We start from the raw sequence: 18,517 nt of genomic DNA on the forward strand, positions 1-18,517 counted from the left end.
TCAAAGCTTCCATGCTTCGCGCGGTTGGGGAACTTAATTCAGACAAGGGTTAAGAGTCCAGAGCGGTACAACGAATCGTCTTCTATCTCTCTCAATTTAATGAAACGTCGAAGCTTCGGCGCTTCGCGCGGGAGGGGCGGAAACTGAATTCAGACAAGGATTAAAAGTCGAGAATGGTACAACGAATCGTCTTTGTTCCCTAATAATTTATCTGCATAAAGATTCAGTTAAGCACATTCCTGACATATTTTATCCTGGTGACATCGAAGATGGTACAAAAGGAATGAGCTAGATGCCATCTCTTAAAACTCCTTGCTTAGACTAAACCATCCCAGCATCGTCTAATGAACTGTACAATGATCTAATTGCATACATTCCCTTTGTAGATGACAAAAGAATGGTGTCTATTAGAGACGTGTCGATATAAAGAGGCTTTTGAACTTCGAAATAGTTCAGACTAGCTCTAAAAAAGGGAAAGCTTATCTTGACCTAAACCCGTTTCTAAACATGGCTATTGAAATACCAACAGATTACCGGTAAGAATACAACGCCAGAGAAACCTCGACAAAAGGCTCTCCTGATGCGAGACCATCTTCCCGCTCATTCCCGCTTTTGCTATCATTGAGTAAGTACACACTTATTTCTACCTCCCGATTTTGGATGGAAATTCGTTGTTGACTGTCATCTTGTTCTACCCATTTAACCATAAACATTTTAATGATATGGATGTGTTGTACCAAAGCTACATATTGTTATTTAGTGTGCCTCTATTTTGATTTGTCATGTTTATGATATTTTTATTGAGCCCCATTCTGCTTTGATTACCAATTACCGGGCATGGTGGCTTAGTGGTTAGAGCGCCCGCCTCATGAACGGGAGATCGTGGGTTCGAACCCCGGCCGAGTCATATCAAAGACTCATATCAATGGGACCTTCTGCCTTCTAGCTAGGCGCTCAGCATATTAGATTGGAGAAGGGTAGTAATAACATAATGTTATGCAGGGCCCCCTGGCAGTTTCATAGCTGAAGTGGCTACCCTGGGCAAATAAAACGTTATTATATAATACATTAAATACGGACAGCAGTCGTCATATCTTTCTGGGAGTGACAAACTGAGGATTCAAGATATTACTGCCTATCCAGCTGCATATGTTTTATTTATAATCATTTATTGAGAAATAAGATGTGTAGCCCAACTGATGAGCGCCATTCTATTAATGTTCCTATTCCCTTGTTTTGTCAGGTCACTTTAATTTGCTAGCTATTCGATAGCCTCACAGTTGTATATTCACGTATTCACCCGTTTTCTCGGGCTCCTTAGTAACACTGTAAAGACCTACATAGTCCAAATCGAGTCAATATTTTCTTGTCCAAACGTCAGTTCTATCAAGTTATTTTTTAATTGAAACATAAAAAGAAAACATCAGATGAACTTTGTGCTACAACCATTATTTTGTTTTTAAATGATGAGCACTGGTACGTTTTATAATTAAGAAGCCAAGTGATGTAGTTTCGATGAACGTCACAATCATGTTTCTCCCTCGTTGTTATCTGACATATTTTATTTTTATTTTGAAGAGCTAATGTAGCAATTTGAAGATGTTTTAAAGCGAGTTATCTTCAATACCCACTGATTTGTGTATCATTTTAAGTATTGCCACATAAATTATACTTGAGATATTATAAACTTTTGGGGATATCTTGCATCTTGAATTTGTTGCACCCCAGTACAGTAGTGAGCACTACTTTTTTTTCTTCTTTTGCTCAATGGAAATTTGAAAATCGCGCACAGCGTTATTTTCGCTCAACGGGAAAGGGGGAGGGTGGGGGGCGACGAGCACAATTGTTGTTTTCTCAATGGAAATTTGAAAATCGCTTCCCCCCCTTTTTTTTTTACACGAACACCCCCCCCCCCCTCTCCCCGGCACCCCCTAGAGCAAAAAAAGAAGGTAAACTTGTGTTACCATCTTGTTGAAACATTTTTTTGGCCAGGGGAGGGGGGGGGGGGGCCTGCAGGCGCGTACGCAGGGGGGGGGGTGAACCCCCTTCAGTTTTTGTTATGTGTGTATTTTTGAGCAAAACACCTCCCTTTGTGTTTTTTTTTAATTTTTTTTTTTTTTTTATTAATAAATATTAAAACAATTCCCCCCCCCCAACGGAGCAAAATGTCAAATTTCGAGACCAAAAAAAAACAAAAACGTGTCATCTTACACCCCCCACCCCCCCCCCCCCCCCCCTCACAAGCATGTTGCCATTAACATCGATCTTTTTATTAAAACATAGCGAACATTTCGAAATAGACGCTTTGTGGACAGTTTATAAATCGTTTTAGTTTTGTATTTGCTTCTGAACTACGAAAGAGACTGGTAAACCTTTGTTTAGACTTCCTAATGTATTATCTGATTTTGTTTGATATTTTGATATGAATGTGAAATGAAAGTCTTCAGTTTATGAATAATTGCTATTGAAAGGGGGGGGGGTGTCAATAATTCCATCCACTCCCTTCACGCTCCTCCCTGCATGCCTTTTGGTTTGCATTGTAGAACATTAACTTATTTTCACTATAGACTTGTTTTCATCCAACGATATGGAATTATTTATCTACCTGACAAATAACTGATGCGAAAGATGACATCACAGTTGCATTACGGATCAATTGTTAACATGATAATAAAGGAATGGAATGAAAATCATATTATTACTGACAATCTACAGGCGAATTTTAACATTTCTAGCTGAATTAGTGTTGTATTTAATTTTATTTTAATAAAGGTTGGTCTCCTTCCTATTCTACTGTAATTCTCAATCTGATTCCCCCTCCCCCTTTCTCTCACACGCACACACACACGCACACACACACACACCACGATATGTAACACAAAACCATACTGATCTTCTCAATATTCACTTCCTTTCCATCTTCTTCACCCTTCTCTCTCTTTCTCTCTCCCTCTCTCTCTCTCTATCCTTCTCTTTCTCACTCTCTTTGCTTCTTGATATGTGTTTTTTTTGTGTTCATTGACACACTAAGGGGAGTTCACACTTACAGAAACAAAGTGAGATTTAAAAATCGAATTTGCATCGCGATCCAAAAATCGGTTTGGGTTTTGGGGGTTCTTTTTTGCATACGGTGTCTAGGCAGAACAATTTCACTATTCTTCGCGATTATCATTGCGATCTAATTCGCAGTAATTCTTGCTATTTTTCAGAATAATCGCGATAGTTTGCCGGGCGCTGTATCAAAATTTGCACCGCGATCCAAATCGAACAAATTGTTACATGTGAACGAGCCTAATATGTAGTGCCAACAAATTAAACGAACATTGCACGCCACTGGATACATTTTCATGTTATGTTTTCACCATGTTCTTCACCAAATACCCCCCCCCCCCCTTATTTCACAAAGGAGAAACATAGGTTGATATGACAACTAACCTGACAATACTCTAAGACTTGTCAGTTCCCTTCTACCTAAAGTGCCAGAAAAAATACACAATACAATAACAGACATAATCATGCAAACCTTCATAAAATAATAAAATCAATTTCGTCACATGTTTATTTACGTAAATAATATGTAATTAAAAGTAAATTGAAAATATAAGACAACCGTATTTCAGAAATTGATGAAACGTTTATTGATAATCCATTATACTCTTCTTTTCACGTACAGATTTACTACACATACTACACCTTGACTTTGAGTTTGACTTGGTAAGTACATACATTATTGCTTATGAAAAGAAAAATAATGAAAACACTGATAATAATGGACTTTTTTTGCGCACAGCTACACGTGCTCAAACGACCACTATGTTCCATGCAAAGCAAATATGTTTTTACGAAATCATCGTTATTGTTATGGGCGAGTACTTCATGTAATCAGGAGTGCCCTGACCTTTCATTTTTCTAAATTATTGCATCATATACGAGTCACTAAGTAGTTTCCCTATTTCTAACTTATTTTGTTACACTAAAATAAGGGAAATCTGCAAGAGGTTTTGAATACAATAGGAATAAAAATACATTTAAGGGTGTGTACATCAGGTACTTCTGCCTTCTATCGTAAATCTGATAGATTTTTGTATTGCAAATGATTTATCATTACTCGTGTTAATATGTATAGGAGGCTCATTTCCAAGAAGGATGGGGGGGGGGGTGAAAACTTCAAACAAGATATATGGGCTATGAATTGGGTTTAAATTTCACACTTTTTGTACAAAAAGTAAAAATAAATAAATAAACAAATTACGAGACTTATTAATTTTTAGGTTAGTATCGACAGTTTCATGATTAGGGTGCATAAAGTGACATGCAACACATGCCCGGAACACATGCCCCCGCACTTGCTACTCTCAGTACAATTACATCATAGATCTCTACATTAAATATTCATGCACATACAGTTAACTTAATTATTCATACGCCTTGTAAAGATGAAACGAGGACTGGTTAGAATAAGGAACTTTTTTAATACTCTTTGATGTGAGCTTTAATATGCCGCATTCTCAAGAAAAACAAATCGATCGAGACAAATAAAATGTTCACTTTCTTAAAAAGTTACAAAAGTAAGCAAGGATATGAATAATTTAGCAGTTAACTGTTAGTGAGCATTAACAACAAATAACTAAAAACAAACAATTTAATTTGAAATATGTAGTCTAAAATGCATCCATTGTCCATATGTATTGAGGAACAAATAACATCACAAGTCAACTAGCAAATATTAATTTACGAAAAAAGAATGTGAAAGGGGCTATTAGAATAACATATGCAAAACTTACTAGTCTACGAACAAATGCTGCAATGATTATCGTATAAAACAGTACAGGCCAAATGAAATTGATTATTATCTTTTTATTTGTTCTACTCCTTAACAGCTATCATCATGAACCACAACCATCCTGACCATGAGGCAAACCTACATGAGGGCCCGTATGAATTAGTCCCTCACCGATGTATGTGCCGGACCACGGCGAAGGGTGAACCCAGATGCAAACGTAAGACCCGCCACCTGTCAAGAGTGTGCTGGCAGCATCGGAAGCAGTTTACCGAGGATGAGTGAGTATTCAAATGATCAATTCAGCAATAGCCGTGCCTGTCAAAACCATACAACTTACATACACCAATGAGTGGTACTTACACTGTGTAGTACATGTATAAAGCTCACGTTGTAATGATTGAGATATCTAAGGACGAACAGTTTCTTCAAAATATTTTTCAAATATCGTATTTGCTTTTTTTAAATTATTCGTTTATTTAACAAACATATATTTTCATTTGTTTTAGACCCAGGGTGGCTTAGTCAGTGATTTTCACATTCTGATCCTGCATGGGCCTGCGCATATAAACACATGAAATGTAACACAATACATGAATGAGAAGATGACACAATACAATATTTTAAAACTATCATACATAATCATTAACAAGTATAACATAAGAGTAAATAATATGAACCAACAATGTTTGCAAATTTCGTAATACAAATGTACTAATATCTATAATAAGAGTATGGTAATGATAATAATACAATTCAGTACTTCGAGCAAATGAAAGAGATGTCATATGATCATAACATGATCAACAGCAGAAAATGGAAGTTGATTAAACTTGAGGATTAATCTTTGCCATCTAGTTAGGTAGCAATGTTTTTGCCTCTTGTACTCAAAATTAAAATTTCACAAAGTTTAACGAAAACTCAATCTAAAATGTGTAGGGGTAAATTCATCAACAAATGATGACACCGAATGGAAGTTGTATGTCATGAGATGCATATGTGATTAGCACGTGCCTATTGTGTAATAATGCTATAGATTGTGCTAACTTTGCAATGTTTGACATATGTCAGGTCTTACAAAAGCAATCATAACTTCCTCCATCAATGATTAACAAAAAATTCTAGACAAAACTACAACACCTATAAAACTGTATTATAAGACCACACTTAACCAGTTGCCTACTGAATTGTTTAATTCCTATATAGACTTGATACATGAGAGAGTTTGAGTTTGGATTTATTTTATTTATACACAGTAAAAGCCTGAAACAGTTCAAAGACTGGTTTAAATCAGGGTCGTGTTGATAGAAAGCAACAAAATCACGACATATAAATGAAAGTAATATAACACTGACAAATTTACAAATTCAAATTCATTCAAATTCAAATTGGATTGGTCCAAAAGGAAATTTGCTGCGTTAACTGCATCATTCACAGAGAAAAATGTACATGTGACATGATACATAAAACATAAAACGAGTATAAAGAGAAAATAGCACTTTTACATTCTCATTATATAGATATTTGTCTATGAATTAACATTATTGACAATATTTGTTCCTATATCTAGAGTAATTACTTAAACAATATAACATTGTAATTGTCATTACTATTATCATTATCAATATCAATATTATTATTATTATTGTATTGTTATTATAAGTTTGACTCATTATATCATTATAATAAAATATATAGCCAAACAATAAATCACAAACAGTGGAAAAATAACCATGTATATATCCTAGTAAGTTACAAATAATGTTCATATCTTCTGCTGGAATGCAATACCCTATTCTGAACGTATTGTATAAAGCAAAACAAGCTAATGTGATCAATTGATAATAAGCATTAAGAGTATAAATATGTGAAGTAGACACAACAATATATAGAAAATGAGCTTTAAAAATGTGAGTGATTAAAACTGTATTTATAGGCCTAAAAGATGAAATAAGTTTTGAACATAAACAATTGTTGGTATACATAGTAGAAACAAAATAATAATGATCATAATAATAATCAGTTTTTATGTAGCGCTTATTACAATGACTTATTACTAAGCGCTTCCAAACTTGGAGAGTATTACCCCTGCTTTAGCAGTGCTGCCATTATGGCGCTCTAGCATTTCAAAGATATAATTCCTGCCAGGTACCGTACCCATTTAAATCACCTGGGTTGAGTGTGGAAAATGTAAATATGTCTTGAAATACACAAACAAAGAAACAAGCGTATATGTATATTATTTTTTTCTTAAATATCAAATAATTGTAAAAAACAATTATACATCAAATATTACACATATTTTACTATAGGACAAATGTATATTCCATATCGTGAAGAAGTAAAGTGAAGTATGGAGTAATAATAAACAGTTAAGGACATACAAATATGTATAAGTTAAATATTACATTAATACAACTTAAAAAAAAAACACATCTGGTTCCAGGGGTCACTGGACTATTACACCTACATGTTCATAAATATTGGTGGCTCATATACAGCTCATTAATAGCATATAGAAAGTGATCAAGATGTTTTGATTTAAAATAAAAATAACTTAAATTGTGGTTCACATATTTCTCATGAAGAGAATTGTTCAGTTTAGGCCTAGATTTTGAAATTATCAGCTGAAAAACTGAAGTTACATCATTCCACTGATATGGAATATTGACTGCAAAAGCACTATCACCTCATGTGTTTTCTTGTACATTGTTTAAATTTGAGGAGCAGAGTCTCAATTATTCCTTCATGCATAAGATACAAGTTCACATAAAATCTATAAGCAAATAACAGAAATGAATTACCAAAGCAGTAACTATAAAATGAACACACACCAAACAACCAAAACTATTCAAAGAATGATGAAAGGGTACCTGATATTTTATGTGTTCAATTTACTAAAAGAATATATATTTATACTTTTTGCATACCGGTAGGTATATCATCATAATAATGTACATTCCCATTTAAATTTAGTATTTTTGTACTTCATGTTATCATTTTGTGAACAAACTTCCAAAATACTTTAATCATCCATTTGTCTTGATTGTGCGAGCATTTATAAGTGTACTTACTATATCTTATATGTATCTTAATCATACTAGGATACGGAGGATGGTGCTAAGAAGACCAAAGAGGTGCCAGGCGATAACATTAAGGGGACCCCAATGCAGTCGTGATGCGAAACGTCGTTTCGTTTTGCATTACTGCAAGCAGCATTGTAAGTATATGGCAGAAAATGGAAGTAGAATCATTGCAAATATTAAAGTGTATTTTGCACAACTTCAATATATTTTGATGATCTCCTTATTAACAAAATGCAATGGTATGCACTTCTTGACATTTGAAGCATACCGGTAGCTGAGGAATGATAGATATCTACGAAGGACAAAAGATGGCTTCACTCACTGGGAAATGAAAAGAGAAATATTGTTATTGCAATAGGTACATGAACAGGGAGAGAAGAACAGTAAAAGAGAATACAAAAAGGATGAGCCTCAATATATACTTACAATGAAACATTTATGTATGTGGTATACATTTAAAAAATATTCAACTGATCCTTATTAAATAAACACTTACAAGGACCACAACAAACATACATGTAATTATCAGATGATTATTGTATTATCATGTTTGTCACGTTACTGAAGAAACTTGAGTGATAATGCTATAGGAAAAATAAAAGAACTGAAAGGGATATCAAAGAAATAATCAGAAGAGAAAATGAGAAGGGAGATTGGGTATTAAAAGGATAGAAGAAAAAGAGGAAAGGAGATAAGGAAGGAAATGGAAAAGAGAAAATAGGACAAAGAGCAAGAGAAGAGACAAAAGAAATTAAGGAGAATTTAAGGAGAATTTAAGGACAAGGGAAAGAAACGTCTAATACCCATACATGTATATCATTAATTCAGTTTATGAATATTAATCCAGGAGCGTCATATTCGTCCACATAATTAGTTTGAAATTATTTTATCTGATTGTCCCAATAAAGATACATTGTGGACGAATACTATTGTAAACTTAAAAAAGACAGAAGTACTCCTGTAGTGATTGCGTAGAATGGAAAATGGAAATGACGTGATTTCCATTAATGTGTCTATCTCCATTGCCTAATGTTCAGTTGGAAAGGACATGCGACAAAACATATTCATGACTTATTTGATCAGGTTAATCCTTGAATTTGTTGAACTGAATTGTATGTAAATGTACCTTTAATGTAAACATTAATGCCTTTGTGAAGCGCCTCGATATGAAAAATTTCATTCGCTTGTTATGAATAAATGTAGCTGAATAGTCAGAATTCAATTGCATACATTAGATGTTGCTAGGTAGGGCAAACATTATGCCTTACCCTACCAAAAAACACATAATATATTCAATTTACATTCTGACTAATGAAATACAATTATTCATAGCAGTTAAATGAAATAATTTGCATCGAGGCACGTTAGTATAAATGTGGCTACATTACGAAAATGGCCTATTGCAATAGACATTTACAATGTACAAAAATTATTTAATGACTTATATTTTGTGAAATCTTATATTCCTATAATTTATATGCTGAAAATTGTGATAATGGACCAATTAATGTCCTGAAACATATTAATGTCTAGTTCACATATATAGCACTTCTATATTCCAAGGGTGTGTTTTTTTATAAATTCAAATCCTACATTTAAAAAAAGGATTTGTAGAAAGCCATATGGAATTGACTTAGACAAATTAAAAAGTGTATTTGCCACTGCCCATTTCAAAGGTCTTACTTTCCAAAGCTACACCATAGCCTTAAAGCCATAGTCTGCCAATGCATCATTTCAAGCTTGCTTATACCAGTAACCCATATATAGCATTAAATCACTTTTGCATTACTTTTTGTGTGTTTGATAACGATTATTGCTCAATCTAAACGCCCCAAGGGGTTTTAATTGTTAAAAATATTGTGTTTGTAGTATTTTTAAATATACCGAGGGGTCAGTGACACTAAGACGTAACTCCATTTTTGCCATTTTAGACAAAGTGGTTTAAAAATAGAGGTCCACTTGGGCCTTAAGGAGTTAGTCTATGTTTCACTAGCCATTGACTTCAATGGGAATGTTGGGTAGACTTAAGCTTTTGTGTTTCCTGGAAAGCCTCCCCTTTTCTGAACATTTTGATATCAAATACTCATTTTGGCAAAATATGGAGTTACGTCTTTGAGTCAATGAACCCTTGATATGTATTTAATTTCTCTTCTGCATTTTAAGTTTATAATATTATTGTTAACATCCCTGTGTATATAGATGTAGTATTCTAGTTGTATCCCTTCAGCCTGTGCTGCTGGTCAGTTTTTGTACACAAATACAAACAAATATAATAAATAATAATCCGTTTCCCTACAAAATCGACGATTAGCACAAAATATATGAACTGCTTACATTTTCTGTCATATCCTTTATTTCAGTTAAAATCCACGCTGGTCCAGATGCTATGGACGTGTCTGACTCTGACTAAGGACCAGTAAGTTGACTCAATCAACACTCTGAAAAATAGATATATATACACTGTATGAAACCATGAGATATCTTCAGTTTCAATACTGATTGCCAAGGGTATTGATTTATATTTACTTAGGAAATCTATATACAACTAGAATAACACTATTGTGTGTAAAGGTAATTTTGAGCTTAATTTTAGGTTGTGAAGGGCTTTGACTTTAGAATTATCTTATGATTTCTTTTTTGCCATGATCATAAAGACCTCATAGAAATCCTGTGTTAATTATTTTTGATAATGATGCCATCTATGAACTTTGATGTTGCCATTTTCAATACTAAACATTCATAATTTGTTCTCAACATTTTCAGAAATGTTTTTTTTTTTGTCATTTAGACCTACTAATAAACAATTAATTTACTTCAATAATCATGTGAAATGTTAAAGACTACAAATGTCGTGGAGAAACAAAATCCATTTGACTTGATGAACATATATTCATAACTGCAACAAACAGGTAAAATATTGTTTTAAATAAAATATTTTGTTCTATTCTCCACCAGGCAACGTAAAATGAGAGCAATTCAAGTGCAAGGACATCAATTCATCTACCACCTTCCTAACAAGAACGGCCACCTTTCATACAGGTACAACTACTTTTTTTCTGACAGACCCATGATCTTGTTAACTTCCCGCACTGTGTAACAGTTATAATTATATGTCCTTGTACTTGAATTGCTCTTTTTTTACGTGGATTTTAAAATGTTGCTTCCCATGGCAAGATCGAGGTTCATTATTGACACAGTAAATATAGATGGTTGGTATGGAATTCCAAATTGCCACTTTCTTTTCCCCCAATGCCACGCTATTTCCCCCCAATGCCATGTTCTTGCTCCCCAATGCCACGATCTTGCTCCCCAATGCCACGATCTTGCTCCCCAATGCCACGTTCTTGCTCCCCAATGCCACGCTCTTTTCCCCCAATGCCACGTTCTTGCTCCCCAATGCCACGTTCTTTCCCCCTAATGCCACGTTCTTGCTCCCCAATGCCACATTCTTTTCCCCCCAATGCCACGTTCTTTTCCCCCAATGCCACGTTCTTGCTCCCCAATGCCACGTTCTTACTCCCCAATGCCACGTTCTTTTCCCCCAATGCCACGTTCTTGTTCCCCAATGCCACTTCCTTGTTTCCCACTTCCGTGTTCCACAATGGCAATGCCACTTGTCTCCTCCTTTTTCCATATGTACACATGATGTAGCTTCCTTGTTCTGTAATGCCACTTGTCTACTCTTTATTCCACAAATACACATTACATCTCCACATTATTCACAATTACATATATACACATGACGTGGCATCATTGTTCTGCAATGCCACTTGTCTCCTCCTTTTCTGTACGTTCACATGATGTGAATTCCTTAATTGTTCTTTAATGTCGCTTGTCTACTCCTTTTTCCATAAACACAATTTAAATCCCCACATCTTTCACAATTATACATGTCCACATGATGTGGCTTCCTTGTTCCACAATGCCACTTGTCTTCCTCTTTTCCATATGTACATATGATGTGGCTACTTTGTTCTACAATGCCGTTCGTCTTCTCTTTTTTCCACAAACACACATTACATGCATCCCCACATTATTCACAATTATACATATACAAATGATGTGGCTAAAAAAATGCCATTACATGTTGCAAAGTACTACATTAATCTTCAAGGTTCTCAGTTCTAAAGATAAAATTAGTAACAGTTCAGATTCCAGATTCTTATCATAAAATGAATGGTACTGAAATGTGGTGTTGAAGCGAGTGAGCTTAATACATTAAGTAACACTTGCTACTCCATTTTTGGGGCAGCACAGACAGACATCTAGTTTTATCATATCAAATCTATTAAAGAAATCAGTGAGCAAAAATTAGAATCATGCCCTTAAATTATTCAATCTGGCTTATATATTCTGCATTTAGGGCATTGATGTAGCTATGATAGTTTGCAGAGTTGGCCGTTATAATACTGATCAAATTAATAATTAATAGATGCAGTCATCTTGGATCAATGTAATTTGTCATGAATGTATAAACTGTTTAGAAAGCGAATTGTGGAACACAGTGCACTAATACAATTCACTATGAATGATAACACCTGTGCTGTCCACTACAAATATCTAACTTGATTTAACTTTCTGGCAGCACAGACAGAAACCCTTATATCTTATTATATCAAAAACCATAACAAAAATCAGTGTGCAAAAATTAAAATGACGCCCATAACCTATTCAATCTGGTCCATATATTCTGCATTTAGGGCATTGATGTAACTATGATCACTTGCAATAGTTGGCTGTTAATACTGAACAAATTAATGGATACAATCATCTTGGATCAACATAATTTTTGAGGAATGTATTAACCTGTTTAGAAAGTGAGTAGTGGAACACAGTTACTCTTTTAAAACAAAATTATGACATCTGTGCTGTACACAACAAATATCTAACTTCATGTGTCTGTCTGACAGTACAGACAGAAAGCCAGTTTTATCATTTTATCATTTCAAAATTTGTGGAAAAACTAGGGTGCAAAATTAATAATGACACCCACAACCTTTTCAATCTGGTCCATATGTTCTGCATGTAGGGCATTGATGTAACTATCATCATTTACAGAGCTAGCTGGTAATACAGATCAAATTGATGGATACAATCATCTTGGATCAATGTTATTTTTTATGAATGTATAAAACTGTTTAGAAATTGGAACAAAGTTCACTCCAAAATAAAATTATAAGACCTGCCCTGTCCTCAACAAATATCTTACTTTAAATTGTCAATCATGCCATTTCAAAACCTCATTTATTCTTGTCTAATTATAAAATAAACATTAAATGATTTATTACACTGACAACTAAACCAATTAAAACAATCATCAGCGATAAGCTGGAGTTGGTTAATATTCCTGGCACAGAAAATTTCCCAAAAGGCAAATAAAAGGATGTTATTGTTTCAAAGGATAATGTAAAGGGGAAATGCTTTCACTATAACAATGCACAGATATTATAGATATACTGCTACAAATCCTAGCATCAAAACCAAGTATGATCATCTAATAGAAACATAGTAACAATGCTACAGGGGGGGGGGGGTGTATCTGACCTGGTAAATGTTAAATCATATCTTTTACCTTTTACTTTTGCTGACTAGACGATTCTAAGTTAAGACAAGTACTGGTCTAGAACTTCCAGAATACTAATAAGGTTGTTTTACTTTGTAAAAATTACTAAACTAAACTAGGCTATGGAAAGTTATGGCCTAGAGATTCCAGAATTAATACCATCACCTGCATTTGATAACGATTTTCTGGAGTTCAAAGATATTGTCGCTATAGAAAATGTCCTAGGATGGATGAAGTAGAGGAGGAGGTCAACTTGATGACTTATGCAATTGACACTGTCTTTATTGTTGTGCACACAAGCTTTTTGTGGTCTTCAAAGCTAATCCTAGTCCCATTCCCTGAAATCAGGGTCTTTTTGCCTTCCAGAAAAACTTTCCAGGCCAATAACAATATGCTTTGTACTTTAAATAGTGAGTCTAATTTAGTTTGTGTTGCATTGGTAGCCCATACAATATTACAATATTTCAAATGAGGGTAAATATGGAATGATATAAAGTTTCAAATTGTTAGGTAACAAACTATATTTTAGCTTATAAGTTTATTATTAATATAAACAGGAATATAACTGTTATTAATTAGAGGGCCATTATTGCTAGCTATATCGGAAATGTTAGATCCTATATTAGATTTATTTTTTTCGAAAATAAACACATTTAGTCATGTCAATATTCAGGGACAATTTATTTGCTTGTAACCAGTCAGATATATTCTAAAACTCATCATTTAGAACACGGACAGTGTTATTCAAATCTACAAATGTACAGATGATAAAAAGAAGGAATCAAGAACACATCTAACGTGTAACGATTTGCATTATCTAAAACATGACTCCATGTGTATATGGATGTCGTCAAATTCTATTCCTCTCTATTTTGGACCTGAACAGGTGATTGTTCTCTAGCATTTTGGCTGTACCACTAAATCCATAGTATTTTGCCAAAAGCAAGGTTGCTTTAGTTTGATTGCATCCTTCTGCTTATCACCACACTTACCAGGCTTCTTTTTAAAGGCTTATTTTTGAAGTCTTCTTTTTTACCATGTAGACGACGACATTCTTCATTCTTGAATACTGTACCCGCACTTCATTGTCTATGGCTCTGGACAGGGTAAAATTGGGCTCTACCTCATATACATGTACATTTGTTTCTTTTCTGTCTCTATTCTTACTTAAAATCGGCAGCAACACCAAGTTTGCATAAGTTTGATTCCTCCCTTCTGCTTTTAATATCACCACACTTACCAGAATTTTTCCAAAGCCTTCCTTTCGACCATGTAGATGAACTCCTCACTCTTGAGTGCTTTACCAGCACTTCATTGTCTATGGCTCTGGACAGGGTAAGATTGGGCGATAGCTCATATATATCTATTTCATTTCTATCTCTACTTTTATTTTCTCACACTTTCTTCATCTCTCTCTCTCTCTCTCTCTCTTTCTTTTTCTTTCTCTTTCTCATTCGTTCTCTAATACTTCCTTTCCCACTCTTTCTCAGTCTTTCTGTCTCACTCTTTCTCTATCTCTTTCCATTTCCATATCCTACTTAAAGACCAAGCAGTTACTAACCTCTTTTCAGATATTTGGACACTCGAACCCATGTCCTCCTTTTTGTTCTGGTTTTCAAGGTTGTCTCTTCCACAGTGTGATCCATGTGAAGATGATGTTGAAGGAAGCTTTTGTTTGGAATCACTGACAACTCTCATGGAAACTGTTTGACACGTGAATTATGAAGACCCAGGCATCTGGTTTGACACTGGATAGATGAGAAGCAAGTTTCATGGAGTCAGTATGGTAAGATAAGCATGTTATTTAGCATTTTTTGCCTGTCCAAAAGGTTTCTCGCAGGAATTAATGTAGAGGTCTTGGAAGTATGTAGAATGCATCACCAAAAATGTCCTGCACATTTTTATATATATTTTGGCCGAGTTTGGGGGTAGGGAAAGCCCAAAATATGAAAATGTATTCTACATATGCCTGCAACACGGTAAGCATACATAGCTTTGTGTCGGTAGGTCTTTACTTTCTCTTCTTTCCCCCTTTACTAACTACCATTCCTTTCTATAACCAGAGGCTTTTTGCAATATTTGCTGGCCACCAATTTAATAGTGAAATAGAATGAGAGCACCGAGTAAGAATAGCTTTGTTTGTTTAATAAGATTTTTTAAACAATCTACATTCATCAACTCTATTGATAATGATAAGACTTGCTTGAGGTGGTTCCACTGTGTGATCGAAGACATCCGCAGTTTTAAAAAACGACCCGATACTCTTGAAGAAATGGGCTTGTATTTCCCTCTTAAGAAAAATATATTTGTCATCTCAAAGCCAGACATGGCATGCTTGAACAGAAGTGAAGGCTATATTATCTACTTCCTTTCACAAGGTATCTCACTGTTACAAAGCAATACAGAACAGCTTGAGATACATGGTCGAAATCAAGGCTAATTATTAATGCAATTTAACCTCATTGCATCTGTAAACACCAACTAAAAGGGGGCATTAGCATTACATGTGACTGCAAATTGTCTTTGCATATATTCAAATGGAACACAGAGAGATGAGCTACGATCTTTTCTCTTTCTATATAAGGACAAGAGTTCAGATACAAGTAGCTTTAATATCAGCATGTATATAAAGATGCAAAATTGCAAATAAAACTGGTATAACCAACTTTGTGGTAGTCTGAGGCTTAGAAATGACTATCAAAAGATCCAACACATTGATGTGTGTTCATTGTGGAATGTCCTAGTAGGTATGATGCTTACATGACACCAATTATTATCAGCATACACATTGCATAAATCAGATTTGGTCACTATATTAGATTCACTATATTTGATTCACTTTCATTGTGTAGGTGCTCAAAAGTTTGAGGACATTGATGATTGTTAGCATGAACCAAATCAGATGAGATGATATGTTAAAGTCCTCATGACTCTGAGGCTTACAATGTAGATCAAAGATCTAATGCAGTAACATGTGTAAATGACTATCAGCATAAAGACATATTACATTAAGATGTGGTCAGTATACAGATGAAACTGTTTCACAGACTTTGCAAAAATCCTCATGAGTCTGAGGCTTGGAAGACACCTGTAATTATCAACAATGTGATGAACCTGGATTCAGTACATATATGTGATCAGTACACAGATAGAACTGATTCACTGGCTTTGTGAAACTACTCATGCGACTGAAGGTTTAGACACTTTTGATAGACAGGTGTGAAAGACCAATGCACCTTGATGTGTTCAGAATGCAGATAAACCAACTGACAAGAACATTTATCCCGAACATAATTTGGTATATGTCCCTCCAGCTCCTTACCTGTGCATGCTACTCCATTCTATAAGGATTATCTGAAGTGGGTAGGCGAGTTTGCTCAGTCAGTGAAGCGTCTGCCTGTTGAACCAAAAATCTTTGGTTCAATTCCAACCCAGACTGATGACTGAAGCCTGCGTTGTGTGTTAACGTGCCCCTCCCATTGTTTCATTGCCGCAGGCTATGTTAAGTGGAAAACACTCCATGCACATCTGATAGGACGGAAGCTCAGTGTAGAGGAAAGTCACCCCCTTTGCACATTAAGAACCCACTGAATTATTTGTATAAGAGTAGGGGGAAACCAAGGTGTAGTGGTCCACCTGCACACCTCCAATCAGTTATACCGGGAGGAGATACCCCGAGGTTACAGTGAATCAGTTCGCTTTTTCGCAACCCAGGCACAGGTGATGCCAAAATAATAATAACATAAATACAAAAAAATAAAATAAATAAACAACTAATAAAGCTTGTACTTGACATGTTGATCCTAAATGTACAGCTGTTGATGAGCACACTTTTCATTTTTAAAACAGGGTTGAATTTTCATGAGGGGCCTGCCGATTGTACCAGAGACAAGAAGGATTATTGTAAGCATAAGCAAACGCCTTATATACAGGATATTGCATGAAGGTATTCAATTGCACATCCGCAATGAACACTTTGTACTGACAATACCTCAGAAGTCTCACAAATATTATCCTACAATCATGCTTTATGGCCAATTGGAAGTGCAACAGGTCCTTATGAAATGAGTGGCAAAGTCAGCTCAGTCAGAAGAGTGTCTGCCTGTCAAACCAATGATCATGGATTCCAAATTTCCAATCCAACCCAGGCAGATATTTCAAGCCTTAGTTTATCATTGTTAGGACCCTCCCTTATTTCCATAGACTCTGCCTATGTAATGATATAAATTGAAAAACACTTCATCCTACAAATAGGATATTACATGAACGGCTCATGTGTAAGAGCCAGCACTTGTGCATGTTCACACTCCAAAGTACTCTCCATAAAAGAGCAGGAGGAAACAGGAATGAAGTAGCGTTACACCTGCTCATCCTAAGATGTTAAACACCTGAGAGGTAAAGCTCTCTTGTACCCTCCTAGGCAATGGTATATCGTATCAGGTCATCCTGTCACATAATTCTCCAGGAGTGGTAGAGCACATTATGCCATATCCTTCAGTTCATTATTGAGGTTCATTGAGACCATTAGGCAAAATGTTGGGACTCCGTATTCAAATATATTTTCTTGCGATACTCATGGCTTCAAAAGACAGCAGGCTTTTCAGAGGAGTGGGAGTGAAGCGTAGCTGTAGATGGAAGAGTGGCAGTCCCACCGGTCGACATAATGGGAATATGCATAGAAGATAATTCTCTTCAAGGAAAGAAAATGGATTGACATGTTCAGACTACGGTCTAAATAATAAGGTTACTTCCTTTCATCTGAATCTGAAGAATCCAATGAAAAGAACCAAGGGGAGGATGATGCTGCAAACCAAGGAAATGAATTCTTTGTGAGCTTACTCAGATAACACCATCAAGGATTCATCCTCTTCACATGTACAAGATCTCTGTGTTCTCATCGACGTTTCAAGTCCTCCGTGTTCTCATCAACGTTTCAAGACCTCCGTGTTCTCATCAACGTTTCAAGACCTTTTCAACACATCGCCAAAGGAGTTATTCAACAAAGCATAATAATTTGTAGATACCCCAAGACATCAACGAATCAGCATGGCCAGCAATGACACAAAGCATCAGATCTACCCAGATCAG

This window comes from Strongylocentrotus purpuratus, unplaced genomic scaffold (assembly GCF_000002235.5).
Source record: "Strongylocentrotus purpuratus isolate Spur 01 unplaced genomic scaffold, Spur_5.0 spur5_contig_856, whole genome shotgun sequence".
NCBI classification, from domain to species: Eukaryota; Metazoa; Echinodermata; class Echinoidea; order Camarodonta; family Strongylocentrotidae; genus Strongylocentrotus; species Strongylocentrotus purpuratus.